At 41.1% G+C, this 15,391-nt stretch overlaps 1 protein-coding gene across 16 annotated transcripts in view; it reads left to right on the top strand.

The window, feature by feature from the left end:
• FHIP1A (FHF complex subunit HOOK interacting protein 1A) overlaps positions 1-15,391 on the top strand; it is a 223,811-nt gene that overhangs the window by 53,153 nt on the left and 155,267 nt on the right. The gene's annotated exons all lie outside the window — the stretch shown is intronic.

Genomic DNA, 15,391 nt, shown 5'->3' with positions numbered 1-15,391 from the left:
GCTCTTAGGGTTTGGGAGTGCAGTATGAGCAAAGCAGCTGTGGTCCTGGACCTTAGATATTAGACGCAGTGGACCACGTCCACTTACCTTTGGGTTCCGCCTTTAGCACTATCCTTTGCCTTACAGACACCTTTCTCAATAAGTGTTTGATAGATTTTCAGAGTAGTTCCTTTCTTCCTCCTTCCCAGTACAATCTCTTAATATGTGTTTTTTCCTAAAGGTTTGTTAATACCATTTGTCACTAACGGGTACAAAAGGAGGTGAAAAATTAAGTGACATAAGCGCGTGTCCTTCCTTTGATCCCTGTCCTTCTTCTTCATGGCTTAGCTCAGGTTCTGCCTCTGCCAGGATGCCAGCCAAGCCAATAGCAATCTCCTGGGTATTCTATGCAGTTAATATGACATAGTTTATCCTGTTTTCATATGTTATTATGTAACTTTTCTTCTGTTCTTGTCACATCTCTTAGATGTGTTGAGGCAGAAGAAAAGCTAAAAGCCAGTGGTCAAGTCCCAGCATCTTTATTTTATAGAGAAGGAATCCGGCCTACAGAAATTAAAAGACGATGGTTAATAGAAGAATCATGACTGGTATCCAGGTGTCCAAACTCTGGGATCCCTTCTCTTTACTCATTTCCAAGAGGAAGCACCAGCAAGTGCCATGCTCTCAACTTGGAGTGGGCGTCTTGTGACCATGGGATGACAAACACAAGAGCCGACTCTAGGACTGGCTGTGAGTTTAGGCATAATGGGTTATGACAGTGGTTAGGTAATGCAGAACTAATCGATGCAACACTTTATTGGGTATTTTAATTTGACATGTCAAGCAGTTGGAAGCCACTGCAGGCTGAGAGAAAGCTTAACGTGAGCAAATTAACACTAAGGGAAGATGCAAGAGATCCTAGCTGCTGCTGTGTGTCAGTACGGTCGGGGCCAGGGAGGACAGCAAGAAATGACCTTGGAAGGGAAGTGTTACGCATTTGACACATAGAAACTTGAGGCTCTTTGATTTTTGAACTGAGATGCTATAATAAATACATGACAGAAGTAGGAATCAGATTCTCAAATGGCATGTCAGCACCATCTTTTCTGATCAAAGTCGGTTTTCTGATTCGGAATTTTGATGATTATCTTAATTTTATTTTCACTTGCTGAAGGATCATTCTAGTATTACTTAACCTTCATCCCATGCTTATGCTGCTCTAGCCCTAGCCCTGATTGAACTAGGTTGAAATTAAGAGAAACCTCTACTAGATTAAATAAAAAGGGAAATTTATCAATAGGATTCTGGTATCTTAAGGGACTTAGGCTCAGCCTACCCTCAGACCAGGAACTGGAACGCCAGCTCGGCACTCATTTTCTTTCCTTCTATCACTGAACTAGTTTTCATTCTGCGTAGCCAAACTGGGCTGCTTTTTACCTCCTGGGTTTGTGTCCCAGTGATTGAAGCAACTGGAGAAACTCATTTAGCATTTTCCAATCCTGATTTAAATTTCTAGGGGAGAAAATTTGATGGGCTCAGTCTAGTCAGCAAAGGTGGGAGACAGGGCAGCCGGCTCATGTAACACCAGAATGGCTGCAGTTCCCACCCTTGAACTGTAGGTGTTGGGGGCAGAGAAGAGGGCCTAGGCAGATACTCCCAACAAATTGAAAATCCCCACTTAAAGTTACCCAAATTCCTAAAAAGTTATGTGCCATTTGTTGCATAAATGTTTTGAAATTTCTTTGTGGCATAATGAGGCATTAGATCTATTCAGCCCATTTTATCAACTTCATCATATAAAAATAATTCAGAACCTGAGCTTTTCCTTGCAGCTGGTGTTTTGCTGCTTACCTCTATTACTTTCCAAACCCTGTTGGAAAATGAGCTTTTTGGGGGTAACACAGGGAGTGAGAAGTTAAAGGTCTCAATACTTTAGTATAACGTCCCTGACAATTAAAATGGGAATTTTCACACATTAAGAAATTTTGTTCATCATAAACCATGTTTCTTTTGATTGTGTTTTTATCCTTCCCAGAGAGGTTTAGAAATGAATAACCTTGAGGCTGTCACCCCTCCACCCACTTTGTGACAGCCTGGAGGGGTGGGATAGGGAGAGTGGGAGGGAGGGAGACGCAAGAGGGAAGACATATGGGAACATATGTATATGTATAACTGATTCACTTTGTTAGAAAGCAGAAACTAACACACCATTGTAAAGCAATTATACCCCAATAAAGATGTTAAAAAAAAAAAAGAAGAAGAAATGAATAACCTTGGGATGTTCAGACCTCAGAAGATTTGCTAGCTTCACAGATTCTGATTTTATTTATAGGCTGCAAGAAGACATTCGGTGAAGTTTGTTGTGATTCACTGCTCATCACCTTTAGCTATTGCCACTCAGTGCCAGGAAGACATTGAATCTTGTGCACTGAGAGAATAGAATAAAAACCGTGTAGCTCGAAACAGAAGCCTAAGTGTTATCTCAGGGATTTCTTATAACATATCAGATGGACGGAGGCCAGTGGCTTCAGAGCTGAATTTTTCTGTTCACTCCCACCCGTGAGAAGTCAATACTTTGTCAAAACAGCAGCTGCTTTGAGCCTTTTTCTTTTGGCGGCTGAAAGAAAAGCTAACAGGAACAACAGTTTTCAAGCTCAGCTGAGTAGTGGTCTGAGGAAAAGTAAATCTAGGTAAATTACACCTTGGCCTGTTAGTATACCCCTGTCTCCCTCCCCAGGTTTGATTTGTGCAGAAGTGCTTGTCCGCTGCCTCTTTTAAATATATAGCAAACAAATTTGCAATGTTACATGCAGATTGGAGAGAGGCACTGAAGCAGGTAGCTGTGAAATGTACATCAAGGGTGTCCCCGAAGCCCGTTGTTCATTCTGTTGAAATATACAACTCACATATTTAAACCAGAAACACGAAGTGGAACAAATTGGCTTGCAAGCCAGATAATAAAATAAATGATAAATGAAATGGGACCCCACAGCTGCTCCAGAAGGGCTGGCATGGGATTGGAGGCCAGGCTGGAGGAGGTGGGTGCTGGGAAAGGCTTCGTGTAATGGCTCCTGCGTGATTGATGCGGCTGGTTATTTTGACGGTCATTTTCTAAATTATGTATTTGTGTGGGGAGAGGAGGGAGGCTTTGCTTTAAGGTTTTTTTATTTTGTTTTGTTTTGAGGGGGCTTGGATAGACTACTTTGGTTTTTTTTTCATTCCTTAATGAAAATTTACCCCAAAGAGAAAACCAGCAACATTGGTCTTCATTTCAATCTCAAAAAGGGTTAGAGTATTATTTTCCCCCCTCAGAGGAGGCTCTCAGTAGTGGCAAAGGTACTAGGGCTTTGGAATGTGACTTGGTGTTTCCCTTCAAGGAACTTCTTGAAGATGTCAAGTACCTGTCATAACGGGGATCCCCTCCCCTGTGTTGTGTTGTTTTCTTGGCTAGCCTGGATCTCTGAAAGGCATCTTGAGCCTTTCTTTGCCAGATGGATCGTGTCCTGTCTCCCAGTCTGTTCAGCGAGGTCCTACAAAAAAGTCTGCTGAATGATTCTCTGCCCCTCTGCCCCTCTCACAGATGGATGGAGGCTCCTTACCTGTTACCTCTGCTTCCAAGGGACCTCAGGTCATAGGAAGTTTATTGTTAGATCCTAGGAAAAGGGAACAGCCCGGCTTCAGGAAGGGCAGGGAATTGGAAACCTGGAGGCTGGAATTAGAAGGTGTTTGGATCCCCACTGGTTCTGGGAGCCTCAGCTGAGGGGCTGTGGAGTGTCGTTCTGGGCATCGACCTCACTGTTAACCCTGCTACTCTCCAAGTTGCTGTTCTGTTTGGGGGCCTATCTGCTTCACTCTGTGCTGACCACTAGCTTTACTTCCTAATTCAACCCTCCAGTAGATTTTGAGTGGCTGAACTAATTAGCCATCACCTCTGAGATTAAACCATGGTTGATGGACAGCCTAGGGATTAGTTGCTTTTAGATCAGGTTCCCACCCCTGTCAGATTCTCAGATTCTGTCAGATTCTCAGATTCTGTTCCATATGATCAGCGGGTTGACGGTATGTGTGTGTGTGTGTGTGTGTGTGCGCGCGTGCGTGTACAGAAAATCATTGCCAAGTGCTGCCCTCAAACATTGATTGGCAATATTACCAGTTTCCTTTAGAAGGGGCTGTGGGCAGGGCAGTCACCCCATTGGGGTGAAAAGTCCACCCTCACGTAATGCCCACAAGATACCAGTAAGATGGAGGTTATTATCCCTGTTTTGAAACTGAGGAAATTGGGGCCAAAAGAGGTTAAGTACTGTGCTTAAAGTTAACGACTTAGTTGGCAGCAGCGCTGGGATCTGAAGCTAGATTAATTTGACTCCACTAGGCCATGACATGTTTTTTACTTTTGAGTTCTTCAAAAATAAGGCAAGGCCGTGTTGAAACTCGATGAATAGTGCTGGCCCTTTCTTATTCTCGGAGGGGCTGGGGCCGTGAGTTTTTTCCTAGTGCGTGATAACCAGGATAGCTTCTCATTTTCCCCTCGCCAGGAAAAGAGCTTCTAAGAAAGATTGTGAGTTTTCTGTTATTGAAAGGAAATAGTTCAAACTCAGTCTTTTGACGGTGGTACTGTTCTCGCTATAATACAGCTGAGCTAGGGGCTGTGTTGGAAGGGCTCTCACACTGAGCAGTCTTCATCTGAGTTAGCAACCCTGGAGGCAAATGTTCCAGAAGAAGATCCCATCAGTCCTGCTCGTTTCCCCTTCACAGCGTCTGTGTACAGGTTCTCATCCTCATTTAGGGATTTGTCATTTCTCTCTAGCACATGGAGCCTAGAGACCATAACCAGGGCGGTAGCTTGGCGACTGGCACGCAGTAGGCATATGGTCCTGGACAACTTGTCTCCACTGCCTGTCCTCAGGGAGGGACCTTCTTTTTTTTTTTTTTCTTAAATAAATGCAGTGCTAATTAAAAAAAAAATATTTATTTATTTTTGGCTGTGCCGGCTCTTAGTTGCATTATGCAGACTCTTAGTTGTGGCATGCGGGATCTAATTCTCCAACCAGGGATCGAACCCAGGCCCCCTGCATTGGGAGCGCAGTGTCTTATCCACTGGACCACCAAACAAGTTCCAGGGAAGGACCCTCTTGATGAATCACTTTTTCCTCATGCCACGGCCTCACCATTTCTCTTTGTTCAAATTTTACTAGCCTTGGGCAAGAAGGTGGGTTTTCTGATACCTGTTTGGGGAATTCTTTGGAATTCTGTTTGGGCTTCTCTAGTGGTTCAGCATTCAACTTCTATGGCTCTAATGATTTTTAATCTTGTAAACTGTGCTTTGCCAGCTCCTTCTCTTTCCTGCCCCCTCTCTTCCTTTGACGCTACCTCTTTGGTGGCAGCATAGTGATGAACGGTATGAATTTTGGAGCCAGGCAGATCTGGGTTCAGTTCCCTAGTCTGACACGTCCTGGCTGGGTGACCTTTGGCAAGTTACTCAGTCTCTCTGAGCTCGGGGCATGTAACAAAGCACTTAGTACAGGTGTGGCACACAGTAATGACTCAAGAAAATTTAGGTGCTGCTAATATTATTATAATGATACTCATGCGTTTTCTTCTGGGGACTGTTAATGCTCGTTTTTCCCAAAGGGGGGAGCTCTTAACTTTGAGCTGCAGCAACACAGTCATGGACAGAAGCCTTATTAATCTGCGGTCTTTTTGTTTATATTCCGTTGTCATGCTAGGATTTGAAGCATTTCAAGTGTTATAAAGCAAGTTTCGTATGAAGATAATTATCATGTTTCTAATGTAGTTGGGAACTGAGGTGTTTTAATTACTGATGTGCCAGAAACCCTTCCAATAAGGTGAAGTGTGATTTTTTAAGGCCTTCACCTACTTGGTCATAATTGGGGACATTTGGGACGCTCAGGCATAACATCTGCTGATTTGTACGCTTTCATTAAGCAATCAGGATTGAATAACCCAGTGACCAGACTTTCAGGGGGTCAGGTTCCGCTTTCTGAGGAGGAGCCAGTTATGCTTTCTCTGCTCCTCTTGCTGCTTGTTTTCCCCCTGTTACCTTTACTCACATTCTGTGTTCATCTAAAACAGAGCTAGCTGCTCTACATTTTTTTGAAGCCTTGATTTTTATAGAATCCCTCTTCTCCATTTTCCTCCTTCTTGCCTTGTGAACCAATCTGGCTAAATCCCCGTGTTAGAGCATAAAATTTTTGTGTGGCACTGACTGTTGTGGAAGCATTAAAGCTGATTAATAGTGGAATGAAAAAGTTGAAGTTAGTTCCTTGAGAATCAGAAGAAAGAGGGAGAAGAGTAAGGACAAAACCGTGAGAACTTAAACGGATTGTTGATTTCATAGCTAAGCCTCGTCTTTAAAGACTCTGAGCTCCTTAAGAACAGGGCCCGTGTTTGACTTTGTTCCGTGTTGTATGCCTCCTACTTCGCAACCTGGTGCAGAGTAGAATTTGTTGAATACATTAATGGAAAAAACAGAGGCCCACTGATACTTATATAAATTACATTGATATCTACAGGGACAGAGCTTGGGCCAGAATCTGGATCACCAGGGCCCAGTGAGAGATGTATCAAAAAGGGAATGAAAAAAAAAAAAAGGGGAGTGAAGTAAAAAAGGCAAGAATTAAAAAATAAAATATAACAGCGTAGGAATATATTTAGGAATGTATAAGAAAGTTACAAAATAGAAAATGTAAATTTCACTTGCTGGTAATTCACATGGAAAGAACATAGAGTATTGTGGATGTGTGGCATTGCGTAATTCCCTGCTGGTATTTGATTGTTTTTCAAAAAGCAGAGGTTGAGCAGCTGCCTAATAATTTTGGTATTGTTTGATCTGTGTCTTTTTTTGGCTTTTGTCCTTTTATTGCTTAAACTAGGATGACTTTGCAAGCTCAGAGTCTCATTATTGATTCCCTTTTCCACCTTGGGTTTATGGTTGCTGTGTTGAATTTACATTAATTTCAAGACCTTTTCTTGCTATTAATGCAGATTATGTAATTTAAAACCCATTTTCATTTTTCTGATTCTTTATACATCAAGCGGATCAAAAGCTAGTATGACAGATATCTTCATTCAACAGGATTTTGAGTTTTAAGCCAGTTCTCCAAACATGCCCTCTGTTGTGCACGTTGCATGGGCCAGGTACTGTTCCTTTCCCTACTCCCCTGGCTGCCCGCCCTGCAGGCACACAGAGGGGCCACAGGCATCTCCTGGAGGAAGATGGGTAAATGCTCCTTCAACACTCCGGCGCAGGGATTTCCCTGGCGGTCCAGGGGTTAAGACTCCATGCTTCCAGTGGGGGGCGTGGGTTCCATCCGTGGTCAGGGAACTAAGATCCCACACGCTGTGCCATGCAGCAGGGCCGAAAACAAAACAAAAGAAAACAAACAAACCAAAAATAAACACTTGGGCGCGTTCAGGCAGCATAATGGGTAGATTCTCCCATCGTCACATCCTGAAGCTAGGTAAGGATTCTAAGTCCTGAATCAGGTCAGAGAGGAGGCTGGTGGTGGTGGCTTTCCTGGATAGGGGTGGAGTGTGTGTGTGTGTGTGTGTTGGGGTTGAGGAGTAGGAGAGCGCAGGTGGACCGTCAGCCTCCTCCCATCCTTCCCTTTTCAGCTCAGCAGCATGTGTTGACGATTGTGATGTGTGGTGGGTGGGGGTTCCTTAGAAGACAGAGGCCAGAACCACCCATCTTGCCTTGTTATTAGAAAGCACCTGTCTGTGTTTTACCTGGTGACGTTTTCCTGGGTGAATGCGACACTGCTGACTGTCAGGTAATAATTGTGGCCCCGAAGGGGTAGGGAGAGATCAGTACAAACCCCTCACTGTAGGGCTGGAGTGCATATAAGAGGGAACCAGAGTCTGGAGTGCATATAAGGGCTGTTTTTGGTGGCATATAGGATGTAGTTCCTTTAGTTCATGGGAACACACACCATGACTTCCAATTATGTAGGCGTCTAGAAAAATTAGTTTTGAAAACCCCTAAAGTATGCCCACAGACCTATTTACCAATCGATCTGTAATTATTTATTGATCATGTGCCATGTGACCAGACCTGGCCAGCCCCTGCTCAGATAGAATAGTAAAATTTGGTCCAGGGTTTTTGGACTGTCATTCTGTTTGTGATTTAGGTTTTTAGGGAAAACCCATTTACCCTGAAATCAAGACAGATAGCCTCTGGGAGTTCTGAGTAGAAATTCATCTGTTTCCTCTGTCATTTTAGAGAAGGTGCTGCACTTGGGCTTTCAGCGGTGGGATTTGTGCAATCAGCGGTGATGAATGTATGAGCATTGTTAATTAGTCTTCATGCCCTCTGTCTAATGTAATTAGAAACCCCTGATCAGCATAGAGATTTATCATCAATCATCCATCATCTTCTGAGGTGGGTATAAACCCAGTTGCTTTTAGCCTGCAACTTAAAATACCTGCTTTAGAGAATTATTATTTAACCGGGCAGATATCTATAAGCCAAGTATATTCTGAACATGTAGACTTAAATCTCAAATTGCAGACTGCTCTGATTACGTGTAATTGTGTGAATTAAGGTGTCTGTAGCCTTCACTAGAGAAAACCTACCAACAGACAAAATAGTTTTAGAGAAAGAGTATCAGACTGGCGTCAAGGAGGCCTGAGTTCTACACCTAGCCTTGCGAACCCCAGTTTCTTCATCTGTAAAAATAAAAGAGGATCGAAATAGCTGGAATTTAAGTCCTCATTATGTCATGCTGAAGGTGAGTTACTTATAATAGAACACCAATAGTAAACATTTTTGAACCATTTAATATGTGATGGGCAGTAATAGCATTGTGCCTTAAGCAGGTGCATGAACCTGCATGATCTCATTTATTCCCACGTTGCCCCATGAGGTAGTTACTATGAAATGGCCACCTCTGTCTTAGCCTGGGAGTTCTTGGTGGGGAGGCTGATCTCTGTAGGGTAAAGGTTTGGGGATGTCAGATAAGAATTCACAGTGATTATCTAAATAAAGATCATTGAATTGAATACAGAGTTCTACAGAGATGATCTTTGGTTTGCCTTAGTGGGTCTGACAAAATTCTGCAATTAAAGTGAAGTTGACAAAGTAAAATTTCTAATTTAACTGGCAGCCAGGTAATCCCTCTGTTTTGATCTGCTATTAAAATGATTTTTTTTTCCCCCAAAAGTGAAATTCTAGAGAATCCAAGAACAAGTTAATTCTCATGTTGGTCAGCAGCATTAGTGAGCATGTATTGATAGAAACTGGATCACTTTCCTTCCCGTACTGATTGTTGTAAGTTGGTACAGCTCTTTGGGAGCCCACTTATATCAATAGCTTTCAGGTGTTCATACCCTCCGGCTCATACCCTTTGAGCCAGAATGTCCTCTTCTGGGATTTCAGCTGGAGGACAAAATCAAGGAAATGCTCAAATGTTCAGTTAAAAGAATGTTCATTGTCAACTGTTTGTAACTCTGAAACCTGGAAGCAAACTAAATATCCAACCATTAGCAGATTGGTTAAATAAACATATTTAATGTTAAAATATATCATTAAAACGACATATGTTGCTAAGCAAAAAAAACCCTACCCAGTTTAAACAGCAGTATGTGCTGTGTGAGACCATCTTAGTGTAACCACGTGAACTAGCAAATATGCACACATAGATATTAGTTTAAAGTAGTATATCTGGAGCTTAAAATAGTTGATTTTTTCTGGTTGAGTGATATTACATTTTGTTGGACATCTGTATTTAAAATATTTTTCTGTAAAGAATCTGCATTGTTTTAAGAAATTAGCAAAAGCAAACAGTACAAACTTCCTGAAATAGAAACCCCAGCTCAATCCAAGGGCTAGAAATTGCTTACAAACCTAAATTTGTAAGGAAATGCAATTTTTACAAATAGGCCCAATTCTTATCCTAAGGTAATCCAGTTTGGTTAACTTGCATTTATTCATATTGATAATTGAAGAGGTCTTTGAGTTCTTTGAATCAGGATTTAGAAAAATTTCACTCTGATTGTGCCTTATTAGAAATCAAAAGAAACTAAAAAGAGAAAAAAAAAGGCACTCTCTGGGGACCAGCCTTTTTCCTCCCAGTAATAAAATTAATACCAGTGAAACTTGTTAATTGTAGAAATTTAGAATACATAGATGTGAAAAACAAATAAAATTAAATAAAACACATACACACAATCGCACTTGCCGGAAATCACCACTATTGACATTTTGACTATATCCTTCCAGAATTTATATTATATATAGATAAAAAGTATGTGCATATGTATGTGCGTGTGTATTTGTAATCACCTACAGAGATATATGTATAGCGTTTTGTCAACTGTTTACTTACCAGTAGAGGACAGTCCATCAGACTGTATAGTTGAGCTCAGGGACCATGCCTTGTTGGTTGTGTCAGAGTTCCCAGTCAACAACAGTGCCTGGTACATAGCAGGAATTGAGTAAGTATCCATAGAACATCTGCATCTATCTTGCCTATCTTTCCAGGTCAGCTGTTTTACTCCCAAAGATTATTTTGCTAACTTGATAGAGTCTCCTGTTGTGGACGTACCACATTCAGTTGTCTCTAGTCTTTAACTATTAAAAGAGCACTGCTGAAATTAAGTACTCTAGTAACTAAATGTTTGACACATCATAAATTATTCATTACAATTAATAGCCTAAAAACGGAATTGTTGGATCAAAGGATATATGTTTTTCACTTTTGATAGTGTTGCCAGATGTTCCCTAGAAAGGTAGTGCCATTTTATATTCCTAGTGAAAGAACACAGTGCCTGATTTCACCTGCACACTTGGGAGCATGGACCTTTTCTTTTTAATTGAAATTTTATTGAGATCATTGTAAATTCTTATGCTGTTGTAAGAAATAATAGAGACGTTCCTTGTACGCCTTACCCATTTTCCCCAAAGGAAACATTTTTGCAGAGGTATAGTATCATAACCAGGATGTTGACATTGATACAGTCCTCAGATCCCCGGTTTTACTTGTACTCATTCATGTGTACCTGTATTACTATATTAAGTTCTATTCGAGTTTACCACTGGAGTGGGTTTGTGGGTCTACCACCACAGTCAAGACACTGAGCAGTTCCAACACCACAAGGGTCCCTCCTATTGCCCTTTTATAATCATGCCCCTTCTCTCCTGTGCTCCCAGCCCCCATCTTCCCATACCTAACCCCTGGCAACTAATTTGTCTTCCATTCATAAAATTTTGTCATTTCAGTGTGACCAAGAAGGGCTTAATTTCCAAAATATACAAACAGCTCATACAACTCAATAACGAAAAAAAACCAAACAATCCAATCAAAAAATGGGCAGGAAGCCTAAATAGACATTTCTCCAAAGAAGACATGCAGATGGCCAACAGGCACATGAAAAGATGCTCAACATCGCTAATTATTAGAGAAACACAAATCAAAACTACAATGAGGTATCACCTCACACCGGTCAGAATGACCATCATCAAAAAGCCTACAAATAATAAATGTTGGAGGGAGTGTGGAGAAAAGGGAACGCTTGTACACTGTTGGTGGGAATGTAAATTGGTGCAGCCACTATGGAGAACAGTATGGAGGTTCCTCAAAAAACTAAAAATAGAGCTGTCATATGAACCAGAAATCGCACTCCTAGGCATATATCCGGAGGAAACTTTAACCCGAACAGATACATGCACCCCAGTGTTCATAGCAGCACTATTTACGATAGCCAGACATGGAAGCAACCTGACTATCCATTGACAGAGGAATGGATAAAGAAGACGTGGTGTGTATATATATATATATATATATATATATATATACACACACACACACACACAAAATGGAATATTACTCAGTCAAAAAAGAACGAAATAATGTCATTTGCAGCAACATGGATGGACTAGAGACTATCATACTAGGTGAAGTAAGTCAAAAAGAGAAAGACAGATACCATATGATATTACCTATATGTGGAATCTAAAATATGACACAAATGAACCTATGTACGAAACAGAAACAGACTCACAGACATAGAGAACAGACTTGTGGTTGCCAAGGGGTGGGAGGGATGGGGGAGAGATGGATTGGGAGTTTGGGATTAGCACATGCAAACTATTATATATAGAACAGATAAACAGCAGGGTCCTACTATATAGCACAGGGAACTGTGGCCAACATCCTGTGATTAAACCATAATGGAAAAGAATATGAAAACTAATGTCTATATATGTATAACTGAATCACTTTGCTGTACAGCAATTAGCACAACATTGTAAATCAACTATATTTCCATAAAATAAATTAATAAATAAAATTTTATCATTTCAAAAATGTTATGTAGAAGAAATCATGCAGTATATAACCATTTGGAACTGGCTTTTTTCACTCAGTGTAATTCCCTGGTCATTTATCCAAGTTGTTGTTGGTATCGGTAGTTGGTTCCTTTTTATTGCCGAGTGATACTTCATGGTATGGATGGGCCACAACTTGTTTACCCATTTGCGTATTGAAGGAAATCTGGGCTGATTTCAGTTTTTGGCTGTTACAGATAAAGCTGCTGTGAGCATTTGTGTACAAGTTTTTGTGTGAACGGGAGTTTCATTTCTCTGAGACAAATCCCCAGTAGGTCGGTTGCTGGATTGTATGGTAATTGCATGTGTAGTTTTCAAAGAAACTGCCAAACCGTTTTCCAGAGTGGCAGCACCGTTTCACATTCTCACCAGCAGTGTATGGATGATCCAGTTTCTCTGCGTCCTCGTCAACATTTAGCATTGTTACTGTTTTATTTTAGCTTATTCTGATAGGTGTGTGGTGATGCATCCTTGTGGTTTTAATTTGTATTTCCCTAATAACTAATGATGTTGAACATCTTTTCGTGTGCTGATTTGCCTTTCGTATATTCTCTTTGGTGAAATGTCTGCTCATGTCTTTTGCCCATTTTCTGATTGAATTATTTGGGTTTTTTTACTGTTGAGTTTTTGAGAGTTCTTTACTATTCTAGACACTGGTCCTTTGTCAGATATGTGGTTTGTGGATATTTTTTGCCAGTCTTTAGTTTGTCTTTTAATCTTCTTCACGTAGCATTCTATAGAGCAAAAGTTTTCTTAATTTTGATGAGGTTCAGTTTGTCAATTTTTCCTTTTATGGTTTGTGCCTTTGGTGTCAGGTCTCAGAACTGTTGGCCTATAGCCAGCATGGACTTTAGACTTGTTTCTCAGAGACCCTCTCATCCTGGCTCTTCCCCTTACTAGCTGAGTAAGCAGAGGCATGTTTGTTAATCTCTCTCTTCTTCAGTTTTCTCATTCGTAAAATGGGGATAAGAGTACTATTTACCTCATAGGGTTGTTCCAGGGGTTAAGCCATTATATGTAAAGTGCTTGGAGCAGGGCCTGGTAAGCACTTACGATTGGTGCTAATGTTTTTATTATTACACCTCTCACATCAGTATCACCTTGGGTGCTTGTTGAAATGCAGATTCCTGGATCTCCACTCCTAGACCTACTGAATCAGAATCTGAAGGGTTAGGGCTCCAGGAATCTGCAGTTCAGCAAGGTTCCCACATGGTTCTTACAAAGGCTATGGTTTTTGAACAGTTGCTTAAGCTGCCAATCATTTCTGTTTCTCCGTGGGAAGAGAACCCCCTGGTGTCTGTTTATTGGCGTGGCTTGGTGCCTCTGCCGAGGCGAATGCCTTCTCGCTGCGAGCACGCCTAGTGTTGCCAGAGACTAACCAAAGTTTCTGTAGGGTCGAGTTTTGGTGGGACTCTGTTGCACCACTGGGGTGAGGCAGGTGTGAGACCATAGGGAGTGCTGGAGTCTGTGGTAAACTGGAGCATGAATACCTAAAGGCGTCCAAATGAAAACAGTAGTAATAAAAAAAACCAGTCTGTGGGCTGGATTCAGCATTCTGGCTGCCAGCTTTAATGGTCTTGCACAGGTATGGAGTCGTGTCTTTTGTGGAGGTTGGGGGGCAGTGTGGGAGACTGCTAATCTGTGTGTCAGTTTTCTTGTAAAAGGGCTGCTCAAGGCCAGCAGTTTTTCTACCGGCTTGTCTATTACAGATTATCATCCAGTGTGAATAATGGAAATTAAAGTCCAGAGATAACCTCAGGCTATATAGATAGCAGTACATACTTCCTTTCTCCCAAAGAATGCCTCCATAAGACTTTTCCCATGAGGGATGTCGAAGAAGGACATAGTTCTTCCCAGGGAGACTTCACTGACATCTCCTCTGAACAAGTCATAACATTAGTTGCCTGGAGATACTGTTTTAAGCTAGAAGCTAGCTCTCGAAAGCACAACTGGCTTCTTTTTATAATACAACAGGAGTTCTCTTCACCAGTCTAAGTGGGCCCCTGGATTGCCAGTTCTTTCTCTTCTCTCTGGAGAACACACTGGTTTCTGTCCACACCCTGCTGAGTGCTCTGTCTGGTTGGCTAATTCCTGGGTGCTCTGGAGGGCCAGACTTTTCCTCCCACTGCTGAGTTGTGTGCATTGTTACAGTAATTATATACTTTCATCAAGTAACATGTAATCTGATGAAATGTGTGTGTGTGAAAAGAAAGGTTTGTTTCTCTGAAGTTGAATTCTTTGCAAAGACTAAATAAAGGCAAATTGCTGTAAGACATTGCTGTCAAATTGGATGTGGAAGAGATAACTAAAAGATTGGGAAGATGTTTAAAATATAGAATGATTCTGCACTTAGATTGATTCACATTGAGATTTTTCTCAGCTTCAAGTAGACAAACTGGAAATCGTATATTATACATTATGAGGATGGTTTGTGCAAGAAAGACAGCTTTGAACTTCAATCAGTAGACCTGTACTTGAAGAAATAGCTTTGGCCTGTGTGAAAATATTGGCAAATAAATTTGCCTTTTTACGGTTCATGATGAAATAAGGTATTTAAAATGTGTGTATATGTCATTTTTAGTGATTCCCTGCCATAAATGACATTGTCTATTAATCTACCAACCACCACCTTGTTGCAGCAGGATTTCTGCAGTCGTCGGTCCTGCAGGGCTACATGCTGACGACTGAGTAGCTGACAATTGACTGAGACTAGTCTGTAGTCAAGGGGTTGGGGAGGTTCTCTTTTCAGAGAAAACAGTGCTCCCAAAGCAGAGTATTTATAAATACCTTTAAAAAAATTCTTACTGAAATTTAAAGTTTGACTCTTTTATACCATAGCTCTATCTAGTTTCAGCTTGTCAAATACTTAATTATCAGTAATTATACATTTGGTAAAATCAACATTTTTGTTTTCTCTTCCTGTGAAAAGCTTTTCATATAAATGATGCTCATGATTTGATATAAGGTGATACAAAGTGATTCATTTTTCAAGTTCAGGGGTACTCAGATTACTCTGTGGCAGTGAAATCGGGTATAATAAATTATCTTTACTTCAGAAGTGAACTG

Source organism: Delphinapterus leucas, chromosome 5 (assembly GCF_059928025.1).
Source record: "Delphinapterus leucas isolate spDelLeu-1000000601 "Yukka" chromosome 5, BTC_Dleu_Yukka2, whole genome shotgun sequence".
Classification (NCBI taxonomy): Eukaryota; Metazoa; Chordata; class Mammalia; order Artiodactyla; family Monodontidae; genus Delphinapterus; species Delphinapterus leucas.
This window is presented reverse-complemented; position numbering and strand designations above follow the sequence as displayed.